Source organism: Zea mays, chromosome 2 (assembly GCF_902167145.1).
Source record: "Zea mays cultivar B73 chromosome 2, Zm-B73-REFERENCE-NAM-5.0, whole genome shotgun sequence".
Taxonomy (NCBI): domain Eukaryota; kingdom Viridiplantae; phylum Streptophyta; class Magnoliopsida; order Poales; family Poaceae; genus Zea; species Zea mays.
Genome location: NC_050097.1, coordinates 133200644 through 133226707, shown reverse-complemented (window position 1 = coordinate 133226707; position 26064 = coordinate 133200644).

Below are 26064 nucleotides of genomic sequence, written 5' to 3'. Positions count from 1 at the left end.
CAGGGTGGGGAATGGCTAGGGTGGCCGGTCTACGGTGGTCGGTCCTCGGGCGGCCGCTGGCACGATGTGCGCAGAGCGATCGCCGGTGAACTTGAGCTCCAGCGAGGTTGAGAGCGAGCGGGGGTGTACGGTCGAGGCCTCGGTCGGCTTTATAGGCGCGGGCGCGGGCGTGGGCATGGGTTTGGCTTGGCGCGGCGTGGTGTGTGCGGGGCCGAGCGCCGGGGCGTGCTCTGGTGCACCAGAACGCGTCGAACACATGGGCGTTTGTTTCTGCCTCTGTTCAAACGCTTGCAGGGATCACAAACGTGCGAATCTCACCAAGGGTCTTGTGCAAATCTCTTCCTGGCACCTAGGGCAAGCTATTATGTGTGAGTTCCGATGGGAGATATGCCCTAAGTCACAAGATATGGGTGCGCCAAGTCAGTGCTGTCGGCACTGTTCAACCCGAGGCAAAACTCGTGTCAAAACGTGTCAAACAGCCTTGGCTTCGGTTCAAACTTTTCCAGTGTGTTCCTTAGATAATTTGGCTCCTTTTTGTTATTTAGACCATGTGGTTTTGGCGCCATCCATTAGGTGAACACCTCTAATCTTTAGATGAGGGTTCATCTTTTTGACTTAGAGAAAAATGTGATTTACTCTATAGTGTCCTCCACTTGGGGGTGATTTGGGGTCTTTGAGGGGTCTTTTTGTAACATTTCTCTTACTGTATTTTGTAGATATAATAATGTACTTCAACTTTGGTAAAGGGTTTAAGTCATGAAATGGTCATTTGATTTGCTTTCCCACTAATCCCATGCTTGGAGGTCTAATGGTTCAAGAGGGGGGTCTAGGGTTTGAGCTTCTTTGTCCAAGGTGAGAATTGCATAAAATTCTTGGGTATTGCTTTTGTTATGAACAATCCTTAGTTAATCCATGGTTTCCAAGTTTTGGTGCCCCTTCTCCTCCAATTAAACACATGTGATAACAGGTCAAGAGTGCTTGCATTGAGCCAGGGCCTTGGGTAACACCTGAGGTGTTACAGCCCCCCCCCCCCCCTTAAAGGAATCTCGTCCCGAGATTTGGGTAGGGATCCTTTAGAGGGGTACCAAGAAGGTGTGTTGGTGTATTGCAGTTTCCTTTAACCAAGTTGCTCTAGTTACTGCTCTTCGAATGTCATTCTCTTTGCAACTTCAAAAGGAAGTCCTTTTAGATTTCTTTCCACAACTTACTCTACTCTTAATGATTAGATTTTTCTTATATTTAGATTTGAAGGGCAGGTGGGGGTGGTGTTCTGGGTTACGTACCGACTCCCTTACGCAAAAAGTCGGGGAAGTGAGAACGTAGAAAATCCTCAGTCTCCCACGTAGCCTCTTCCTCTATGTGGTTGCTCCACTGAATCTTATACATTCGAATTGACCTTGCTCAAGTTGATCTTTCCTTTTGGTCCAATACCTTGACGGGGTGCTCTTAATAAGACAAATCTGTTTCGATCTCCAATTCTGGTTTAGGTAGTACTTCTGTGGGTAAGCGAACACACTTCCATAGCTGAGATACGTGGAATACATCATGGATTGCCGACATGTGAGGTGGCAACTTCAATTGATATGCTACAGATCCACAAGTCTCTTTGATTTCATAGGGCCCAATATAGCGAGGAGCTAACTTGCCCTTGATTCCAAATATTTGAACGCCTTTGGTGGGTGACACCTTAAGATAAACATGATCCCCCACTTCAAATTGTAGAAGCTTCCTCCTCTTATCATGATAGCTCTTTTGTCTGGCCTGAGAAGCTTCCGATTCTTTTTAATGACTCTGACTTTCTCCTCGGCTTTGAGTACTAGGTCAGGTCCAAATATTTCCCTTTCTCCAGCTTGTGACCAATTTAGTGGTGTTCTACAACACACATGCCCTCAACATGTCTCCCATACAAGGCTTCGAAAGGTGCCATCTTTAGGCTGGACTGGTAGCTGTTGTTATAAGAGAACTCCGCCAACGAGAGGCACTTATCCCAATTCTTCCCATAGTGCAACACACATGCCCTCAACATGTCTTCCAAAATCTGATTCACTCTTTCTGTCTGACCATCTGTCTGAGGATGGTATGCCGAGCTTCTTATTACATGGGTCCCAAGTGATTCTTGCAGTTGCTCCCAGAAACGTGCTACGAATGGTGCTCCTCTGTCTAACACAGTAGTCCTTGGTATTCCATGCAAACGAACTATCTGGTCAATATAAATATCCGCATACTTTTCTGTCCTGTGGGTGGTATGTACTGGCAAGAAATGAGCTGTCTTAGTTAGCCTGTCCACGATGACCCAAATAGAATCGTGATGTTGGGATGTGTTGGGTAAACCCACGATAAAATCCATGCTGAGGTCCTCCCATTTCCAAGATGGTATGGGAAGAGGCTGCAAGGTTCCTGCTACCTTCAAATGACTGGCCTTGACTCTTTGGCAAGTGTCGCATTCGGATATATACTTAGCAATTTCTCTCTTCATCCTGGTCCACCAGTACAAAGATCTGAGATCATGATACATCTTGTTACTGCCGGGGTGCATGGAGAATCTGGAAAGGTGAGCTTCATCCAATATTTTCTTCCTGAGCTCTAGATTTTTAGGAACCACCAATCGGTCTTCAAACCATAGAACTCCCTTGCTGTCCTGACGGAAGCATTTGTACTTATCCCCCTTTTGGTCGAGCATCTTCTTAATGACTTGAACACCCTTGTCACTCATCTGTGCCATGATTATTTGCTCATGTAGAGTGGGTTCCACTGAGATATAATTCAAGGTGTCTGAGGAAACAACTTCCATGTTCAACTTGCACAACTCATCACACAGGGTGGTGATTTTAGAATCCATAGTTATACAGTTACACTGGGCCTTTCGTCTTAAGGCATCTGCCACAACATTGGCTTTGCCCGGATGGTAATGCACTTCTAAATCATAGTCTTTGATTAATTCCAACCATCTTCTCTGCCTCATATTAAGATCCGCCTGAGTGAAAATATACTTGAGACTCTTGTGATCAGTATAGATATTACAATGAGCTCCCATCAAGTAATGTCTCCAAATCTTCAGAGCATGAACTACGGCAGCCAACTCCAGATCATGGGTGGGGTAGTTCTGCTCATGAGGCCTAAGTGCTTGGGATGCATAAGCAATGACTCTGTTGTCTTGCATCAAGACACATCCCAATCCAGTACCTGAAGCATCGCAATAAACTTCAAAGGGTTTTGTGTTGTCAGGCTGTGCTAGCACGGGTGCTGTTGTCAGATGCTGCCTCAATGAATGAAAGGCGTCTTCACATTTCTGACTCCAATCATACTTTACTCCTTTCTTCAACAACTCAGTCATTGGCTTTACAATCCTGGAGAAATCTAGAATAAATCGCCAATAATACCCTGCCAATCCCAGAAAACTCCGAATCTGTCGTACTATGGTAGGAGGCTTCCAATCCATCACTTCTTGCACTTTCTCAGGATCAACTGATACCCCATCCTGAGAAATGGTGTGACCCAAAAATTTTATTTCCTTCAGCCAGAAATCACATTTGGACAACTTAGCATATAAACGATGATCGCGCAGTCTCTGAAGTACTGTATGCAAGTGCTTGATATGATCGTCTTCATTCTTTGAGTATACCAAGATATCGTCAATGAAGACCACTACAAACTTATCCAGCTCTGGCATAAATACTGAGTTCATCAAATACATGAAATAGGTTGGGGCATTGGTCAGCCCGAAAGACATCACCAAGTACTCATAAAGCCCATATCTGGTAGAGAAAGCCATCTTCGGAATATCACTGGCCCTGATCTTGATCTGATGGTAGCCAGAGCGAAGGTCTATCTTAGAAAATACCTTGGCCCCCACCAACTGATCAAACAATACATCAATGCAGGGCAATGGGTACTTATTTTTGATTGTCACCGCATTGAGAGGGCGGTAATCAACACACAACCTCAGACTCTCATCTTTCTTCTTTACGAACAAGGCTGGACATCCCCATGGAGAAGTACTTGGGCGAATGAATCCCTTGTCCAACAACTCTTGTAACTGCTTTTTCAATTCTGCCAACTCCGCTGGAGGCATCCTATAGGGTCTCTTGGATATAGGGGCAGTTCCGGGTTGCAACTCAATTGCAAACTCTATGTCTCTGTCGGGTGGCATCCCTGGCAATTCATCCGGAAAAACATCTGGGTACTCACAGACCACTGGAATCCTTCTGATGGGTGACTCTATCATGGTGAAGGCATAGGAACGGGTACAACCCTGGTTAGGCAAATACAACGTAATTTCACCACAAGTAGGTGAATGTATCTCAATGGCCCTTGCTGCAATATCAATTACTGCCTGATGCCTTGATAACCAGTTAGTTCCTAATATGATATCCACACTATCCAATCCCAAGATAAGGAGGGTGGTTCTAATCACAAGACTATCAAATTTTATAGGCATCTTCCTGTTGATTTGATAGGTGGCAACCCTGCCTCCTGGTGTTGAAATTGTAATGCCCCCATTTGTGTGATGGAAAGGTAACTGGCATTTGGCACTAAATTTGGCATTGATAAAACTGTGTGATGCACCAGAATCAAAAAGAATGATTGCAGGATAATTCAAAACAGAAAAGATACCAGTCATGACGGGTGCTCCCTCTGGAATGTTAGCCATAGTGGTGAAGTTCAGCCTGCCTTGCCTCACTTGCACCTTCTGCCTCTTGCCTTGGCTCTGATTTGAATGATGCCCCTTCCTCTGCTAGTTCTTGGGGCAATTCTTGGCATAGTGTCCAGTGCTGCCACAAGTGAAACATCTATTGTCTTTAGCCTGACGGTACTGCTGCTGTGGCTGGTTGTTGTTCCTCTGAACTCAGGGCTGAGAGCGGTTGGGTGCCTGTTGCTGCTGTTGTGGTCGGATCACCCAACGTCCTTGCTGCTGCTGAGGTCCCCTGTTCTGAGTGTCAGACACAATCCTGAAGCGCTGAGGCTGAGCTGAAGGCCCTGCTATAGGGGTCTTCCTCTTCTTTTCTGCCTGGCGGGCTGTGATGCAGTCTTCCTAGGAAATGGCCATGTTGACTAACTCATTGTAGTTGTTGGCCCTAACTGTGTTGAGACGGTCGCGGAGCTTAGTACTGAGGCCCCTCCTGAACTTGTCCCTCTTCTTCTCATCTGTGTCAGCATGATAGCCTGCGTACTGACACAGGTCATTGAAGGCCTGAGCGTACTGCAACACAGTACGATTCCCCTGAGTAAGTGCCAGAAACTCATTAAGCTTGCGGTCCATGATGCCCGCCGGTATGTGATGTCCTCTGAATGTTGCCTTGAATTCTCCCCATTCCACCACGTGGTCAACCGACTGCATAGCGAGGAAGTTATCCCGCCATGTCCGCGCGGGTCCGCGAAGCTGCTGGGTGGCTCACCGGACCTTAGCCACATCTGAACAAACTCCATTAAGTAGTGGGAATTCGAATTCCACTACTCTGAGCCATACATCAGCATCAAGGGGGTCCTCTGCCCGAGTGAACAACGGCGGCTGAGTGCTGAGGAACTCCTGATAAGTGGCTGCTACTGGGGGTCACTGATGGTGATCACCACCACCATAGTGCTGAGGTGGTGGCTGACGCTGAGCCAACTGTCGCAGAATCTCATTCTAATGAGCCATCAGTCCTTGCATGGTAGGAGACAGCGGTGGTGGTGGAGGAATGCGCTCATTCTGTCCACGACACGCTCTTCCTGCCATCTGAAAATTTAGGACGCTCTTAATATCATACTTTTGATATTAGGGTTCATACATGGCAAAAGATTGGAAAGGACAAAGTTTGCAGAATGCCAAACATTTCCTTGCATTTTTCATAAAAGATACTACATGACATAAAACTTTCTTCATAAGTTAAAGTTGACCTCATCCATCATTCATAAATCCAAAAGAGTTTTCTAACGGTTACAGTAGTGCTCAAAAGACTCAACGCTTCCTAGCCTAGTACCCCAAAGGTGCAAAAGCTAAGCTAGTTTTGAGGAGTTCTACTGCCGCACACTTCTATCCAATCTTTCCGAAACCTAATGGGCAAACGAGGCAACACTGGACTCGGGGGAAGGTGGTCTCCCTGAGCCAGCGGTGTCCAAGGTGGATGCAGGCTCCAGCTCCTCTCCTCCCTCGATATCAACATCCTCGTCGGCCCCTTCGGCCTCCATGTCTTGGATTTCCTGATGATGCATATCCAGGTGCTGGTTGGCTTCCTCAAGTTGCTGCCGAGTGTTTAGGAGCTGATCCTCGAGAACCTCGATGGTGTTCTCCCTGGCTCCTACTTGCTCCTCAAGCTCTTGAATCTGAGTGGCCATCTGCTCCACCTAGAGGTCTTTCTCCACCAGCTCAGTGGACAGGTCTACCACCAGGTCCTCCCTGTTATCCAAGGTGATCTTGGTAGCCTCCACCAGGCCCATCAGCTGGGACATTGCCTCACCTCGCATGGCTTGCAAATGGTATAGGGCATTCATGCACCGCACTGCCAAGTGAGTAGTCTGCCCTGGTAAAGAGCCCACACATCCTTGGCATGCTCCACTCGATCCTTCCACATTGGATCGTCCTCCTTTTCAGCGGGGAACAAGCCAATAGGATGAGTGGACAGCTCCAAGGGGTGAAAGCCACAAAAGGTCGTCAGCTCGTGGAGAGCAATGCCCGGTATCCGAAAGACTCGGAGTCCAACGAACGCCAGCCTGGCTGCAAGGGATGAGGCTCCAAGGTCATCCTCACCCTACAGCGGGGTACCCGGTGCTCCTTGAACAACTACACCATGTACTGGGGAGGCGTCGTATAACCGGCTCCCTGCAGCACCTCCCACAAAATGCAGGGAAAACCCTCTCGTGCAAGTCCATCCGTGTGGGAACGTGCATTCCCTACTTCCGAGGATTCGTGAGAGGTCATCTATGTAAGGGTAAGCGTAAGCAAAAATGAAAAAGAATTACAAAAATAAAGGGACTCAGTGCTTGGCTTTTCTAAGGTTACGTTGAGGTCTTGGAGTATACTTAATCTTTTATTATCATGCCTTATAGCTTTTAAAGTTCTTGACCACTTACCAAGTAGTTTGAATAAAATGATGCATGCATGCTCGTCCTAAACGTCCTCACATCAACCTATAGGGAATAGAGAAATCCCCATTCCTTATAGTAGCCTGTAGGGCTCACTCAAATAGCCACCTAGCTACCCCTCTAGTATCCTAAGGCTTCACGCTCTATGTCCATCCCTATCGCCTTACCGATCTATCCAACAGGGGTTTCTAACTAGTTTTACTTTTGAAAAGATTGGTAATTACGGTTTATCGATTCCTCTTTGGTGGTACAAGCTCCGATACCAGGTGTGGCAGAACCGCCCGAATTATTCCAACTTAAGTGCCTAAGTCCCACCTTAAAGGCTAGACCACACTTAAATAGGAATAAAACATCAATCCCTCGGATCTAGTCCGACGAGGCTACTAACAGGATCAAGTACCACGTACTCACTCGAAGGTGAGGCACAGAGCAAATACAATAAAGCATAAAACCAGACATTAAGGAGTATTTAATTTATTACAACACCATCGGAGTTTATCAAAAGTAGTGATCATTGTTCGAAATGCAGCGGAATATAACTAACGGTAAATAAACGGAAGGATTGGGAAGCCTGTCCCAACACTCTTCGTGCTCCTCCTCTCTCGAGGTAGGGTCCCACTCGACTGTCCACCCCGGTGGCAAGATGGACGGCCAAGTCACGCCAGCAACCATGTCCTCCAGAGAACCTGTAAAAATTGTGCCACAAGCAAGGCTGAGTATACTAATACTCAGCTAGACTTACCTGGTGTGAGGAGTCTACTCCTCTACCTCTAGACATGCAGTTGTTTGGCTGAGGGGTTTGGTTTGCCAAAAGCACTAGCTAAGTCTAAAATTAGATTTTAGCTTTTCAAGTTTTAGAGTGACTCTCTTAAGACTAAATGTGTACCTATCTAATCATACATGGTATCAATCATTTAGCAATCAACATCTTTTGCCAAGTCAACACATTTCCACTTATTACTCAATGTAACAGCATGGATCAAGCAGTCTCATTAGCTGCGAGAAGCAGACGATTCGAATCGAGTTTTAAACCTTGCAAGGTAAACCTAAACACACGACGTGGTGAGGCACTCCGTCCCCACACACATCAACCGTCCCCATCGATTCCCTGGCAATAGAAAGGGACTCACCGCCTTGGCGTACAATGCCTCACTGACCCCGACTGCCGTCGTGCAGTGACCGCACTTGTACCCACCATAACCGGAATGGGAGACCATGTCTCAGGTCGCGTGAGGAGGGCAATCTGCGGGCAGGTTCACTCAGGTACTAGGCGTACCGATTTACCATATTTCTCAGCATATGTTTAGTACGTTCAAACGCTTGACACACGGTACCACACCTTAATCCTTATTCCAATTTCTGTCTTGTAGACAACTCATCCCCATGGACCGTTGTCCATAGACCATCATCATTACGATATATAAATGGATACAAGCAATTCCTGACCTCGCGCGAGTGCTAAGAAAATCACTCGACTTCTACCGAGAGCCCTAATAGTAAAGCAGCTACTCGACCTAGCATACTAGTATCCATCTCAAAAGGTATCCTGAGTTCATGCAACTAAGGTTCCAAACAACTCCTACACTTAAGTGCATATCACAAACCTACAAACATTAAATGTAGTAAAATAGCATATAGAATGGGTTATGCATAAAACCGGGGCTTGCCTTCCAAAGTTGGGGCAGGTAGATCCTCGATGGTAGGCTTTGGTGCTGGCTCCTGGACTACCTCCTGAGCAACTCCTTGCTCCAGAATGAGGATGTACTCCCCGTCAGCGAGATTACAGTCTATCGAATGCAATGAATAAGATATATGCATATTAATGATATGGTAATTTGTAAAGGCTATGTAGTAATAATAAAGTGCTAAATTTAGTGGTACTCTAAGGTTTCCTTTGGTTATACTTAAGGGTTTTATACCTTCATTTTTGGGATTTTTAATGAACTTACAATCTTTAATTACATTTTTAGGTTTCATGAGATTCTTAGAAGGTTTTAGTTGTACATTATCTAGTCCTCCCAAAATTCCCCTTTTTCTTCCTATTGGGCTTCTTATTAAGCATTTTTGAACTATCATGGCAAGTTAACATTTTACAAAAATGTTATAAAAATTACAGGGAGTAAACATTTACCTCTGTGGGTTATCCTAAGAATTTGAGGTCGAAATTAATTCAGATACTCTTTGTGCAAAATTAACAAAAGTAAGGTTAAAAGGGCACTTTACACTATAGCTCTAATTTCTGTGAGGTTTCTAGGTCAACATTTATTCTTGCTAATATTCCTAGGGGATAATAGGATATTTAGTTGTGATTTTCTAAAGTTTACTGCTAAAAAGGTACTTATAACTAACTTGTTATTTGAAAAATGTCAAACAACAGAACTTATATTTTTCCTAGATTCATAATAAAATATTATTAGTTATCCCAAGGTTTGGGGTGGTTTCTCCTCAGGATTATTTTTCTATGGTTTTTTTAAGTTTTCATTGTTTTCATGAAATAAAAGGTAGTGCAATTCTTTTGTACTAACAGAGGGTCTAACAAAATTTTCCAGTGAAGTATGTTACATAAGTGAGCTAGCAAAAATGTGGTTGCCCCCTGGTTCTTAGTTTAAACTCCCTTTTCTATTTTCTTTAACCTTAAGCCAAAGTGAGTTTAAATGGTAAACCCTTCCTTAATTTGGTGTACTAAGGGGTGTATTATTTTTAAACAGGCTAGGGAGTGGTTAATTACCTCTCTAATTTTTCTTAACCCCAGTCTAAAGTGTAGCTACTTTTTCCTTCTTTATTTATCCTTTGGTCAGATTACTAATTAAATCTAAACTTTAAAATCTTCTGCAATACTTAGGGTGTTTTGTATTTTTCCTAAGTAGTTCAGATTATTCAAAACCTAGCAAAATTGGTTTGACTAAATTTGGTTAAATGAAACTGAAGTTATGAACTTTACAAGCTCTGTTTACATTTAAATGATTAATGTTAAAAAGGTTTTATGAAAAACCAGTTTACACCGAGGACCCTGGGCTTTTCCTAAACCAAGTCTTTAACTTATGCCCCTGCGCAACTATTCACCTGAGTCTCTGACCATTCAACTCCCCCCAACTTCTTCTCCTTTCTCCCCGAGGTCCTTCCCCCCTTGAAACAGTAACCACGGAAGTAAACAGGGCTGCGCGGCTTACCGGCGGCGAGGGAGGTCTGCGAAGGGTGGGGTTAGCTCCGAGAAGTCCTTGCGGTCACGTCGAGGTACGACTCGTCGACGGTGATGGCTGAAATCGGTCGGGCCACGTGCGCAGGCTGGCGGGCTCGTCGGCGGCGTTTGCTCCGGCCTGCTCACGGTGGTAGAGTTCAATCCAAGGGCACAGGGAGCTTCACGGGGTGCTAAGGAAACTACCCGTGCAAGGAATAGAAGAAAGACTCACCGTGGAGCTCGGTCTACGTACGTCGGCGGTCGGGTGAAGTCCGGCGACGTCAAATCGGTGTCTCTGGCGAGGTAGAGCTCGATTCCTTACTCTAGAATCTTCACCGAGACACACAGAGGCTCTCTCGAGGGTCGGACGGGGCGGGGAATGGCTAGGGTGGTCGGTCTACGGTGGTCGGTCCTCGGGCGGTTGTTGGCACGCCGTGCATAGAGCGATCGCCGATGAACTTGCGCTCCGGTGAGGTTGAGAGCGAGCGGGGGTGTACGGTCGAGGCCTCGGTCGACTTTATAGGCGCGGGCGTGGGCACGGGTTTGGCTTGGCATGGCGCGGTGCGCGCGAGGCAGAGCGCCGGGGCGTGCTCTGGCACGCCAGAACGCGTCGAACACGTGGGCGTTTGTTTCTGCCTCTATTCAAACGCTTGCAGGGATCACAAACGTGCGAATCTCGCCAAGGGTCTTGTGCAAATCTCTTCCTGGCACCTAGGGCTAGCTATCATGTTTGAGTTTCGATGGGAGATATGCTCTAAGTCACAAGATATGGGGGCGCCAAGTCAGTGCTGTCGGCACTGTTTAACCCGAGACAAAACTCGTGTCAAAACGTGTCAAACAGCCTTGGCTTCGGTTCAAACTTTTCCAGTGTGTTCCTTAGGTAATTTGGCTCCTTTTTGTTATTTAGACCATTGGTTTTGGCGCCATCCATTAGGTGAACACCTCTGATCTTTAGATGAGGGTTCATCTTTTTGACTTAGAGAAAAATGTGAGTTACTCTATAGTGTCCTCCACTTGGGGCTGATTTGGGGTCTTTGAGGGGTCTTTTTGTAACCTTTCTCTTACTGTATTTTGTAGATATAATAATGTACTTAAACTTTGGTAAAGGGTTTAAGTCATGAAATGGTCATTTGATTTGCTTTCCCACTAATCCCATGCTTGGAGGTCTAATGGCTCAAGAGGGGGGTCTAGGGTTTGAGCTTCTTTGTCCAAGGTGAGAATTGCATAAAATTCTTGGGTATTGCTTTTGTTATGAACAATCCTTAGTTAATCCATGGTTTCCTAGTTTTGGTGCCCCTTCTCCTCCACTTAAACACATGTGATAACAGGTCAAGAGTGCTTGCATTGAGCCAGGGCCTTGGGTAACACCTTAGGTGTTACAATACCCGAGCTCGTGTAAGTTGATCGAACTGGATATCGATCTGGTGAAGAGGGTACTTATTCTTGATAGTGACCTCATTAAGGGGTCTGTAGTCCACACACATTCGAAGTGTTTGATCCTTCTTCTTGACAAAGATTGCGGGACATCCCCAAGGTGATGAACTGGGCCGAATGAATCCCTTCTCAAGCAAGTCTTGTAATTGAATCTTGAGCTCCGCCAATTCATTTGGGGGCATCTGGTACAATCTTCTAGAAATAGGGGTTGTACCGGGCTTTAGTTCAATCACAAACTCTACATCCCATTCTGGAGGTAATCTAGGTAGATCTTCAGGAAATACATCCGGAAATTCACATACTACTAGAATATCCTGGATTTCTGGTATAATAGCTTCATATACCCGTCCAAATGGTTTGGCGGGGACAACTACAGGGATGGACAAGAGAACTTCTTCATGTCCATGGCTCAACTTGATAGTCCTTAAGTCAGTGTTGAGGATAGCTTTATGCTGGGCTAACTAATTCATGCCAGAATTACATCTATATCTTGGCCTTTCAAAACAATCATGTTGGTGGGAAAATCCCGTTCAGCTAATGTTACTGGCACATGGAAGGCTACTTCCTTAGTAAATATTTGTCCCCCGGGCAAATAAATAATAAACCCTTCCCTTGATTCAGTGCATGGAATGCAATGTTTTTCCACAAATTTCTTGCTTATGAATGTATGCGAAGCACCAGAATCAAAGAGAATGACTGCTGGGTGATTGGTCTCAAGGAACGTACCCATCATTACTGGCTCTCCTTCCAGTGTAGTGGCCACTTGAGTGTAATAAATTCACCCAGTCTTCTTCACATTTTTTCCCGCTGAATTATTTGCCATGTTCCCTTTGCCTTGATTTGAGCTCCCAGAGTTCTGCTGATTGTTAGATTTATTCTGCCTCGGATATGGGCAGTCTTTGATAAAATGACCAGACTTCCCACAGTTGAAGCAACCAATTGAGGAACTAGGGAGGGCGGGGAAACGAGCACCAGGGGCACTCGACTGATTTGTAGAAGTGGGGGCAGTGGTAGGGCGAATGAAAACAGGCTTTTTAAATGGATAAGAGGGTGGACGAGGCAAAGAACAATTCTGATTGAAAGGTCGGATTACCAAACTTGTTCGCTTCTCAGGTCCCTGATTGGACCTGTCACCTCCAAATCCCTTGGATTTTCCTTGGCCTATATTCTTGGCTTCTACTGCCAACGCCGTGCTGACAGCCCTGCTGTATGTAAGATCTAGGTAGGTGGCCATTTTCCTTTGGAGCCGGTCGTTGAGTCCTCTCTTGAAGCAATTCTTCTTTTTTAGGTCAGTGTTTACTTGATCAATCGCATATTGGGATAAATGATTAAACTTGTTGAGATACTGTATCACAGTATCCCCTTCTTGTTTCAGTCGAATGAAATTCTCTTGTTTCATGTGAAGTACTCCTTCTGGAATATAGTGCTCACGGAATGCCAATTTAAATTCATCCCAAGTGACTTGATGTCTGGCTTGTTGAATCGCCACAAAATTTCCCCACCAGGTACTGGCAGGACCTCTTAGTTGTTGGGCGGCAAACAACGACTTCTGTGTTTCAGTGCAGCGGATTAATCTGAACTTCTGCTCCATTACCCTGATCCACTCACCAGCTTCAAGAGGATCTTCAGCTTTAACAAAGAGTGGGGGATGCGTTTCAGAGAAGTCCAGGTATGAGGTTTCACACGGTCCCTGGGGAGGAGCCCTTCCGCCTTGCTGCTGGAATTGGTTACCCGCCATCTCACGTAAGAAGTGGGTATTATCTGTAGTTGCATTGAATAAGGTAGCGATAGCCTCAGCCAGTGTTGGTGGTACAGGTGGGGGAATAGGAGTAGCTTCCCGACCACGGGAAGTACCCGCACCGTCCTGCGCACGAGTCCTTGATGGCATTTGAGGCAAAGAAACATTTGGGAAAAATATAACATGCCGATACACACCATCATTTTACATTACCAAGATGTAATGATACAGACACAAGTGTACAACATGAATTCATTATTTATTTTACATAGGTAAATTTTCTAAACCAATCTAGTCTTTGTCGTCCTTGGTTTCTTCATTTCCTGCCATGGGAGACCGATCGTCAGCCAGGTTCATGGAAGGAGGACGCCTACAAAGGTCTAGCTCTACATCAGTTCCTTCACCTGCTGTCCTTGATGGACCGACTCCCATTGGAACAGGGTCGATAGGTACGTTCGGGTGCAGTCGCGAATACAGTACATGCACTTCGTCATGTAGAGTATTGCAGTATACGTGCAAGTTGTCAAGGGCCACACTAAGCTCGGTCACACGAGCACGAGCCTTGGCTTCCCGATCCCAAGCAACCAAACGTGAGTTGACGGTCCAATCGACCGCCAGATCTTGTTCAGCAAGCTCGTCTTGCAGGCGTCTGACGTTAGATGCCAACTCATTAATACGCTGACCGTCCTCTGCCCATACCCTGTTTCGGTGACATAACTCCGTCTGAAGCTGTTCCACTTGGGCTTCTATGTCTTCAATTGGATCGTTGCTGCCGCTGCTGCTCCCTTCATGTCTTGGAGCCAACTGATGACGAGGCACGCCAATAGGTCCAGTGGACTTGCGCGCGGTTTTCCTCGTATGCGGCATATCTCCATAAGGGGGAAAAATTATTAGTGTAGTTTTTAAACATGATGCATGCATAATTACAGAATCAACCTTTGTTGATCCTACTTCCTATATATTGCACTCTATTACCTGGTCTTACATGATGAGGGCTTCTAGAAAATGATAGGGTAAGAATGAAAGAAATTATCTTCGATAAGTATTTGAAAATTCTTTTTGAAATTCTTCATAATATCTGAAGAGATGGGCTTCGCTCCGATACCAGCTGTGACGGAACCTCCCAAGTCATTAGGCCCACCTACAGTTGTCCTTGTCCAATGGACCTTGGGCAACCCTATAGAAGCACATAATCACTTGACAAGTTCGGTATCTGTATCCTTTTCCTTTCCCAAGAGTGTTTCACCCGTCACGCAGATATTACAACACATCAGAGGAACGAATAAGCGTAAGCGAATAACTTAATTTACTTTTATTAAAATATAGAAAGAATGTTATTATTATATCACCAGGTCATAAGAGTGCTTAAGTATTATTATTACAAATCTGGGAGGCAAAAACCCCTCCCACATAAAAGTATATTGTTTTTCAAAAGGAAGGACCATGTCCTTCCGCAACCACGTTACTATTGAGGCTCATCCTTGGGCACCACATTCTTGGGCACCACCTTAGTGCAAAAATAGCAGAAGTCTGCTGTTTCATTACCTACAACAACATGGGTTCGAAAACCCTGAGTACGAAGTGTACTTTCGTAAGTCTTACCCGTCAAAAGAAAAGACTCTCAAGGATATGCTGGCTTAAGGGAGTCAAGGTAAGGCTTAATCAAGAATCAAGACTATTTGCAAAAATGCTTACTAATAGTGGATCCTTAAAAATCCATTTTTATTAGCAAGTTAACTAGAGTGCTACGTGTAAGTCAGTGACCAAGTCTCTATTTGCAAAAATGCTTACTAGAGTTCTTTCTACCCTAGTTCAAGCACTTGGCCTATACTAGCCATCCTTTTATCACCCTTCTTGTTTACTGGAGTGCTACGTGTAAGTCAGTGACCAAGTCTTCATGTTCGAGAAGTAACGGCGACCCGAATCGATTAATACCCAGCTGGGGATCTCCAATCACACGACATATGTAGCACTTAACCCTTGCATATGTCAACTCGCCATCGGGGTTCTTAAGGCTAGACCAGGTTCACGCCAACCGAGAGCACAGATACACCACCGTCCATCCTCTTGCCACGGAGGGTACACTCTACTCTCGCCATCTCTCCACTCCCATTGCGTGTTGGCCTTTCTAGTATTAGTCTGCCCGAGGCAAAGCTTACACATGATGAGGCATGTGACCACTTAAAAGGTCCTCGATCATCAGGCCCACATCGAGACGGTCCTTAATCGACTCAGACGGAGACACTACACCGAGACTCTCTTCTCGTGCAAGTCACCCGCCAGGTCTCAACTTTATTATTTCAAACCCAAAGTTTCGTACCTGGCAGAGGTACATCTTTTCTGATGTTGAACCCATCATGGCCATGATGGCTCCACCATCTAGTATTATTTTTAAAAACACCCCATCCACTGTGAAGCATCATCTTTTTTGAAAACAAAACATTTGTTTTTTCTAAAGCAGGACTAAGCATCAGAAAACCCTTTAATAAAACAGGTAATCAAGGAATGGTAAACAGTTCCAAGGAAGGAAATGCATCAATTGGTTTAACACATAACTCCTATCACCTAATGCATCATTCAAATGATAAAGAGTTTAAAACAGCAGGGAGGTGGCAAATGCACCGGGGCTTGCCTTGTGTTGTAGGAGATCGGGCTCTATTCCACACATATCAAAATAGAAACAGTTCCCGGCAGGTGGATTTTCTGTAGATGGAGTAGTCTCTTCCTCTTCAACATTTATTTCTTTTTCGTTCTCTATACATAGCCATATATAACCAGGAATGCTCATGTAATACTTATGAAAATGCAATAATATAAAGGATGTATCAAGTTATATCTTGAATACAACTTTCCTTCACGGTGTACTAGGGTAACTATGGTTTTCTATATCAGTACCCTAGTTTAGACATTTTTACCCTGAGGAGCTAGGGTTTTTGGTTTAGGCATCAAACAATGTCCAAAGCAAGTCAAACTTCACTCATAGAATCTAAATATCATATTAAAATTATCCAAAAAGTTTGGTGATTTTTGGAGTCATTAAATAATTCCTAAAATTCTTCCAGAGGTATAGGTTTAAGCTCTTTTAAATACTGATTAATTCCTTGTTTGGACTAAAAAAACTAGAGCTATTTTTATTAAATACTAGAGAAATCTAGGAGTCCAACAAAATTAGTCTCATATTTTTATCATTTTTCTATAAATTTCTATGGATTTCCTAAGTCTGGCAGAAAAAGAAAAAAGAAAAACATCAACAGTGATGGGCTCAATTTAGCCCGAGCCGGCCCAAGAGAGGCAGAACGCGCCCCCGCGCGTGCCCACATTGCCGGATGTTGGGGCGAAGGCAAAGACGCCACCCTTCGCTCGTCGTCTCTCGCTGCAGTCGCTGGTTTGACGAAGACAAAACGGGCAGGGACACCCTTCGCTTCATTCAGCACCAGACGAAGGCCTGCGGTGACGTCTCCCCGTAGCACGGCCTCGTCCTGCTCTGAGGCCCACGTGTGATCTGGCCCATTGTAACGGGCCCCGCGTGGCCGCCTTTGTGTTACGGGCCTAGTTTGTAAAGGCATTCTTGTAATTACGGCTTGTAACCCTGCTTTATGGGAATATTCTGGGGATAAACTAGGTGTCTGAGGGCACATGCGTCCTTAACACAAGGCGCTGGGCACTCAGATACCTATAAATACCCCCGCACAGTGCCCGTGAGAGGCTAGATTAACAGAGCTTTTGCCCCCGTGCACGTAACCCTGTTGTCACCACCGTTCACCCTTGTTGGCTTCCTTGCTGCTGAGAGCAAGTTCCAACATTTGGCGCCCACCGTTCGTGCTACGACAAGACCACCCGCGATGGCACCCAAGAGAGCTAACCCGAAGGCTGACGAGGCTACGAAGGCAGCACTGCTGGCCGCAAGAAAGGGCAAGGCCCTCGCCCTCACCCAATCCACCCACCAAGAGCCCACTGAAGACAACATTCCCCGCACCTGCGAAGACGACACCTTCCGCACCTGCGGGCCCGAAGGACAATCGCAGCCGCCCCCAGGCTTCGCCCCAGTGCAGGGCGCGGATCTCACCGAGGACGGCGAGGTCCTCGGCGTCTCAACAGAAGAACAGTTACAGCTGCGCGCCCTGCGCCTCAAGAACCGCAATCTCCAGAGGCAGAAAGAGATACTGGAAGCCAAGCGCCAACGTGTGTCCGCACTAGCCAAGGTGCGACAGATGATACGCGACGAGGAGCAGAAGGCCCAAGACCTCGAGCGCGAGATCGCGCTGATGCAGCGCGAAGGCCACCTCGGTCTACAGCAAGAGCCACCCCTCCAGCAGCGCGCGCAACCGGAGGACACGCGCGAAGGCCACCTCGGCCTGCAGCATGGCCCACCCCTGCAACACCGGGCGCAGCCGGAGAACCCGCGCTTCCCCCAACATGACTACGCCTTCCAGCACGGCGCGCCATTCCAAGGGGTCAACTACCTCGACGAGCGCAGTCCCCTGGCGCCACACCTGCAAGTGACGCCTTGGCCAGCTAACTTCCGAGCAGGGGCATATCCCAAGTACAACGGCAGCACCGATCCGGCGCAATACATAATGAGTTATCAAGTCGCCGTTGCATCCGCCGGAGGGGACGACGCCACAATGGCGAAGTCTTTCATCATCGCCCTAGAGGGCCCAGCACTCACCTGGTTCACCAGATTGCCTCCGCTGTCCATTGATTCGTGGAGAAGTCTCCGGGACAAGTTCCTTCTCAACTTCCAAGGGTACCGTCCAGACACCGACGCTTTGGCCGAGCTCTCGCTCTGCAAACAGCTGGAAAAGGAGACTCTGCGGGAGTATTACCGCAAATTCCTAACACTCAAGTCACAGCTGCCCTCCGTCGATGATCAGATCGCTATCCACTATGCCATCAGTGGCCTTCGGGCCGGCGTCCTCTACAGCCACTGTATCAGAGATCCACCCAAGAACCTTCAGGAGCTATATCAGCTCTTTGAAAAATATGCCAAATCCAAAGAGCTCCACCAGCGCAAAGTTGAGTCACAGCGGAAGCCCAAGGATGCCCCGCAGTCCAGCCGCACATGGACGAGGACTCCGCAACCAGACTCCGGTCGAGATGGCCGCGGTCAACAGCAAGTGCACAACATCGCAAACCAGCAGCCTGCTGCTGACCCCCCTCGTCGCCAGGAATATCCCCCCCCAAGGCCGCGGAAACGGAACTCGTGGCAGGGGCCGAGGGCGCGCGCAGCCGCCGCGCCGGTTCTACTGCCTTTTCCACGGCGAAGACTGCGCCCACCAAACCAAAGACTGCCCCGAAACGAAGGCCACCAGAGACAGAATGGCGCGGGCGCAGCCAGCCGACAATCCCAGAATTGTCGCGCATAATTACCAGCCACCCCCTCCACCATATATCCACGCTCTCGCTCCGCATCCACCGCACCACGCTTACCAACACCATCAGGAAGTACAAATCGTACCTCCTCCACCCCCACCACCACACCAGCAACACCAAAACATCCCCCATGCCCCAAAGCAGGAAGACTTCGCCGATCAACCATATCGCGGAGTCATTCACATGATAACAGGGGGGTCCAGCACTGACTTCGACACCAAGCGGCAGAAGCGGGACCACTACCGCAGCATCAACCATGTCACGGTCACCGGCCCAGTCGTGCAGACGAAGTGGTCCCACATACCGCTAACCTTCGATGCACGAGACGTCGACCTGCGCAGCGCCCCCCACATCGACGCTATGGTCATCAATTGCAGCGTGGCAGGCTGGGACTTGCACAAAGTCCTAGTCGACAACGGCAGTCAGGCGGACATCATCTTCCTCCACGCCTTCGACCGCATGGGTATAAGCCACAGCCTGCTCAAGCCTTCGGACAATCCGTTGTATGGCTTCGGCGGCAAAGGCACCTTCCCCGTTGGCAAAATAGAGCTTCCCCTCTCCTTCGGTGTAGCACCCAATGCCCGAAGTGAGCAAGTAACCTTCGACATTGTCGACATGGTATATCCGTACAACGCCATCATGGGCCGGGGCTCCATCAATAAGTTCGAAGCTGCCATCCACGGACTGTACCTATGTATGAAGATACCAGGTCCGCTAGGCGCTATCACGATCTACGGCAACCAGCAGACGGCGCGCAACATAGAGCGGGACTTCGTGCCTGGTCAGAGGAACGTACACTGTCTCACGACCCAGCGCGAGGTCCCCGCGCCCGCCAGCCCAGCCGACAAGCAGCACGAGAAGGCACAGTTGCAGAGCCAAGATGGAACCAGGACTGTTCCCCTTGATCAGGCCACACCCAAGCAGACAGTCACTATCAGCGAAGACCTTACGTCACATGAAGAAGAGAGGCTTCTCTGCTGCCTGGCCAAAAATAAAGATGTCTTCGCCTGGTCCGCCCTAGACCTGGTCGGAGTCAGCCGATCCATAATTGAGCACAGCTTGGGAATTGACCCTTCGGTGCGACCAAAAAAGCAAAGGCTCCGCAAAATGTCCGACGAAAAGACAGAGGCTGCCAAGGCGGAAGTGCACCGCCTCCTAGAAGCTAAATTCATCGAGCCAGTGGCTTACCCCACGTGGCTCTCCAATGTCGTAATGGTGCAGAAAAAAAGCGGGAAATGGCGAATGTGCATAGACTTCACCAGTCTCAATAAGGCCTGCCCGAAGGACAATTTCCCGTTGCCGCGGATCGACAAAATAGTCGATAGCGCGGCCGGATGCGAGGTCATGTCACTCCTCGACTGCTTCTCCGGTTATCACCAGATATACATGAAGGAGGAAGACAAGGCTAGCACCAGCTTTATAACACCCTTCGGCACTTATTGCTTCATCAGGATGCCGGAGGGACTCAAGAATGCGGGGTCCACCTTCTCCATTCTCACCAAAACAGTACTCGAAGGGCAGGTCGGCAGAAACATATTTACATATGTGGATGACATCGTCGTCGCCAGCAAGAATAAGGAGGACCATCTCGCCGACCTCGCCGAGACATTCGCGAACATGCGAGATGCACGACTCCGCCTGAACCCGGAAAAGTGCGTCTTCGGTGTTCGCCAGGGCAAGATATTGGGTTACCTGGTGTCACACCGCGGCATCGAGGCCAACCCAACCAAGATCCAGGCCATCGTCGACATGTCGCCTCCGCAGTCCGTCAGGGACGTCCAGCGTCTGACAGTCAGATTGGCCGCTCTCAACAGATTCATCTCCAGGTCCGCCGAGCGAAGTCTCCCCTTCCTCAAAACACTTCGCGGTGCGAAAGACTTCGCCTGGGGGCCGGAGCAAGCAGCGGCCTTCGCCTCATTAAAACAGTACTTATCGGAGCTGGCCATCCTCACAAGCCCCGACTCCTCGCTCCCCCTATTGCTCTATGTCGCGGCTTCGCCGCACGCGGTCAGCGCGGCACTAGTACAGGAGCAGACTATTGAAGGCACAGTCAGACAGTGCCCTATTTACTATGTCTCTGAAGTCCTGACACCGTCCAAATGCAACATGACAGAGCTGGAGAAGATCGCCTACGCAGTTGTTATGTCCTCGTGCAAATTGCGCCATTACTTTGAAGCATTCAAGGTCCGAGTCACCTCTGACAGGGGGCTTGGCGAACTATTCAGAAACCCGGAGGCATCGGTGAGGATTGTCAAGTGGGCAGCCGAACTCTCCGGCTACCACATCAGCTTCGAGCCCAGGACAGCCATCAAGTCGCAAGTCCTGGCAGACTTCGTCGTCGACTGGACTGGGCCAGTAGCACAGCCGGACCCGTCCACAGAAAAGGTCTGGACCATCCATTGCGACGGCGCATGGTGCCATGCGGGGGCAGGCGTCGCTGCAATTGTCACCTCACCAACCGGAGTCAAACACAGATATGCAGCACGCCTCAGCTTCGCTCTGGAGTCCGACAGATGCACAAACAACATCGCAGAGTATGAAGCGGTTATCCTCGGCCTCCGCAAGCTAAGGGCCCTCGGAGTCACCACATGTATCATCAAGACAGACTCCAAGATAGTTGCCGGCCAGATCGAGAAAGATTATGCAGCAAAGGACCCCGCGCTCATGCAATACCTCGCGGCTATCCGAAGTCTCGAGAGACAGTTCAAGGGATTCACCCTGCAGCATGTGGATAGGGCCAAGAACGAGGAGGCCGACGCATTGGCCAAGGCTGCCGCCAGGGGCGAGCCCTTGCCCTCCGACGTGTTCTTTCACACCATCGGCACGCCCGCCGTCCGGAGCCCCGAAGGGCTCCAAATAACTAATGATAGCGAGGGCCACCGTATAGTCAACCTAATCATGACCGAAGACTGGCGGGCGCCAATAACCCTGTTCCTACAGGGGTACTATCATCCAACTGACGTCAGTGAGGCAAAGCGCCTCAGACATCGAAGCAGGGACTTCGCACTGATTGCGGGCCAATTATACAAGAAAGGGGTCAGTCAGCCAATGCTCAAATGCGTCACCGAAACCGAAGGCATGCAGATCCAACGCGAAGTCCACAGTGGCACGTGCGGCTCGCACGCAGGGCCGAGGGCCCTGGCTGCCAAGGTGATCCGACAAGGGTTTTACTGGCCCGCAATGATCTGCGCCGCAAATCGGGTCACGAGGTCCTGCGAAGCCTGCCAGAAGTTCTCTCCTCGGTCAGGCAACCCCTCGCAATATACAAAGCTGATTGCCCATACATGGCCTCTCCAGCGCTGGGGCCTGGACATCGTCGGGCCCCTGCCCACCACTCAGGGGAACCTTAAGTTCGCCTTCGTAGCCGTCGAATACTTCACCAAATGGATTGAAGCGAGGGCTGTTTCCACAATCACATCAAAGACTGCCCAAAAATTCTTCTGGCAGAACATCGTTTGCCGCTTCGGAGTACCGTCCGAGCTAACAGTTGACAACGGCAAGCAGTTCGACAGCCAAGATTTCAAGGATTTTTGTTTTTCCATCGGCACCAAGCTTGCCTTCGCTTCAGTCTATCATCCGCAGTCCAACGGGGTCGTGGAGCGTGCCAATGGGAAAATATTCACAGCTGTCAAAAAGATGCTCCTCGATGAAAGAAAAGGCAGATGGACCGATTTATTACCGGAGGCAGTCTGGGCGCTAAACACAACTGAGTGCAGGGCGACCGGGTTCACTCCTTTCCGCCTTCTATACGGATCGGAGGCAATGACCCCGCAAGAAATAAAGCATGGGTCCCCGCGTACAGTTCCGTCAGCCGTCCCCGACGTGGATGAGCCAACTTCAAAAGATCTCATTGACGGAGACCGGGTCTTCGCCCTACAGGCCCTAAACAAATATCAAGCCCAGACCAAAGCATGGCGCGACCACACAGTCATCCCGAGGGAGTTCAGCGAGGGGGACCTCGTACTCATCCGGACGGCTCGGACGGAGTCCAAGGGCAAGTTGGAGCCCAAGTGGGAGGGCCCCTTCATAGTCAAGTCAAAAGCTTCCCCTAGCGCTTACAGGCTCACAACGCCAAACGGCGAGGACCTGGAGCACTCCTGGAACATCGACAACCTTCGCAAATTTTTTGTTTGACCCATTTAGGGCTGATTTCGCCCTTGTAATTCGCCGCAAACAATCTTGTACCGGCCGCACTCTTTTCCTCCCGGGGGGTGAGGTTTTTAACGAGGCGGAGCCATGTAATATATGTGAGAAAAATCCCCCGCAAAAACATGTGTCGAAAAAAGACCGCGACAACGGTCTTCGGCATTCGACCAATTCGAAGTCACCGCGAGGCTAAGCGCTAGCCACCCTCGCGTGCGACAAGTCCGCGCAGAAGTCGCCTAAGGGTGCAGCCGGACTTAGCACAACAAGTGCGAAAAAATTCCGATGTCTATCGCGAAGACTATCCGCGCAGAAGTCGCCTAAGGGTGCAGCCGGACTTAGCACAACAAGTGCGAAAAAATTCCGATGTCTATCGCGAAGACTATCCGCGCAGAAGTCGCCTAAGGGTGCAGCCGGACTTAGCACAACAAGTGCGAAAAAATTCCGATGTCTATCGCGAAGACTATCCGCGCAGAAGTCGCCTAAGGGTGCAGCCGGACTTAGCACAACAAGTGCGAAAAAATTCCGATGTCTATCGCGAAGACTATCAGCGCAGAAGTCGCCTAAGGGTGCATCCGGACTAAGCACATCAAGTGCGAAAAAATTCCGATGTCTATCGCGAAGACTATCCACGCAGAAGTCGCCTAAGGGTGCAGCCGGACTAAACACATCAAGTGCGAAAAATTCCGATGTCTCTCGCGAAGACTCCGCGCAGAAGCCGCCTAAGGGCGCAGTCAAACTAGTACAACAAAAGCAGAAGCGACAGCATCAAACCATCCGCGCTAAGACCGACCATAATCACACCAGCACAGCATAGCCAACCATGCCACACAAAGTACACAGCGCCCTCGCAGGCACAGGCACGCGAGGGCACACAACTTCATCTTACAACCTTTTACACATATACAAGCGAGGGCACTACACTCTACATCGGCTCCACCTTAGGAATAATCCCCATCTCCCTATAATTAAATAACATTATCCTAAGCTCCTCACCCGCAAAAAGACTTCGCAGTTCCCCTTCCCCTGTGCTCGTGGCGGCCGGCAAAGACAACAGTTCCTGCCGACCACCCCTACTCACGCGAAGCCGAGCCCCTTCCTCCGCACTAACCCTACGCTTTGCAACCGCCCTTCGTCGTCGGCGCCCGGTGCTAGGACCCAGCACGTCTGGCGCGTCCGCGGCGTGTGGCGAAGCCTCCGCCGCAGCCACGTCCAAGGCCGCAAAATAATCCAAGTCCTCCTCCGACGACTCCTCAGTCCACTCAACCGAGCTCCCAGAATCAGTAAAATCAAAAAACTCAGATACAGACCCACCATATTCATTTCCATCTTCCGCGGTCGAAGCCGCCAAAAACCCAGTAGTAGCGGTTGCATGCGCAGGCCCAAAATCTTGAACCTGCGCAGCAACCAAAATTCAGTACAACATCCAAAAAGTCCCCAACCCTAAACACCCACTACGCCACCTGCGAAGGCCCTGCCGCTGCGAGAGCCTCCGCTGTCTCCTCCGCCGCTGTTTCCGCCACCACCGCCGCGGAATCTTCAGCGCTCGGCGCAGCAGCTGCGGGGGCGTCAGGCGCGCCTTCGACCACCTTTGGGGGCAGGTCTTCGCCGGCCACGGCAGAGGTGGGCACGCTCGGCGCGTCTTCCGCAGGCTCCGGGGTTGTTTCCAGGGCGACTCCAATCGCGGCCTCCGCAGGGGTCGGCTCCGGGCCAGGCAGCGCGCTGTTCAGTGCCCCGAAGTCGTCCACCCGCTCGCCACGCTCCGCCTAAGACAACACACACAAAAATTCAGCAAGCACACGCACAGAACACATCCAGCAAACACCGAACACACGACAACGTTACCTGAGCCCTCGCAGCCTCGGCCCGTTCCCTGACCACCTCACGACCGTACAGACCCCACATTCGGTCATAGAGGGCCCCGGCGGACTCCTTCACCACGGGGTCTTCGACCTCATAGATATCTCGCCCAAAATCTTCATCTACCTGGTCGAGGGCCTCAAAGTGCCGGCACCCTTCGCGAGAGAGCGCGTTCATCGCCCCCTCGCAGGTGACCAGGGAGGCGTACGACATCAACCCCCCCACGACGGCTGGAAGTTCCAGCAGCTCCTCCTGCACCCACTGCAGACAGCGAAGGCCGGGCTCTCGGTCCGGCACTTCGAAGTCACCGGTCCGCGCACCCAGCTCACGATATATATCCATAAGCTGCGTGCGCGTCCGTTCGGCCTCCGCATGCACTGCGGCCTCGGCCTCCTTAGCGCGGCTCTCCAGGGCGGTGAGCCGCTCTTGCAGATGTTCGGCGAGCTCCTTGGCAAGATTGCCCTCCGCCCGCGCCAGCTTGGCCTCCGCCTGCGCAGCCTGCCCCTTGGCGACGGCCTCGTTAGCTTCCCTCCTCTCCGCCGCCAGTTGGCGCCGGAGGTCAGCCTTCTCCCTCTCCAGGGCGGCCACCCTGTCCGTCAGCTTACGGCACTTGCTGTCGGAGGCCGACTTCTCACGGACAGCGTCAGCATGTTGTGTCCGAAGTCTCTCGACTTCGGCAGACACAGCCGCCGTGAGGGCCCCCGACGCAGTACGGCTGGCGAAGTCAGCCACCTGCAGGGCCGCGACGCAGTACGTAAGGCCGTTACCCCAAAAGTGGTGGGGGAGAGAGTATAGCTCAACGGACCTGACTCAGCGCCTCCGTCGCCTGACTCAGCGCCTCCGTCACTCCCTTCAGCCGGCGGGTCGCTGCGCTCGCCTCGCCCCTGACCACGGCGAGGGCCGACACCTCGCCTCCGGCGTCAAGGGCCTCGCCCCTCGCCTTCGGCACTATGGCCGCCGTCGCGATCTCCGCGCCAGGCGCAACCATAGCAAGCTGGCCCTCGTCCGACCCTGCAACGCATCTTCGAATAAAAAAAAGGAAAAAAGAAAAAAATAATAACAATAACAATAATAGGCCAGCGACTTACCACCAAGATAGTCATCCACAGTAATGTCGGTGCCGAAGTCGGCAACACGTTTGCCCGCCAGCGGCAGCGCTCGGGCCGCCTTCGAAGCCTCCGCCACTCCGCTGGCCGGGGGCACCACCTTCGCTGACTTGGAGCCTCCGGCGCCCGCCGTTGCCTCCGGCGCCTTGCTAGGTGCAGAGGCGCCCGCC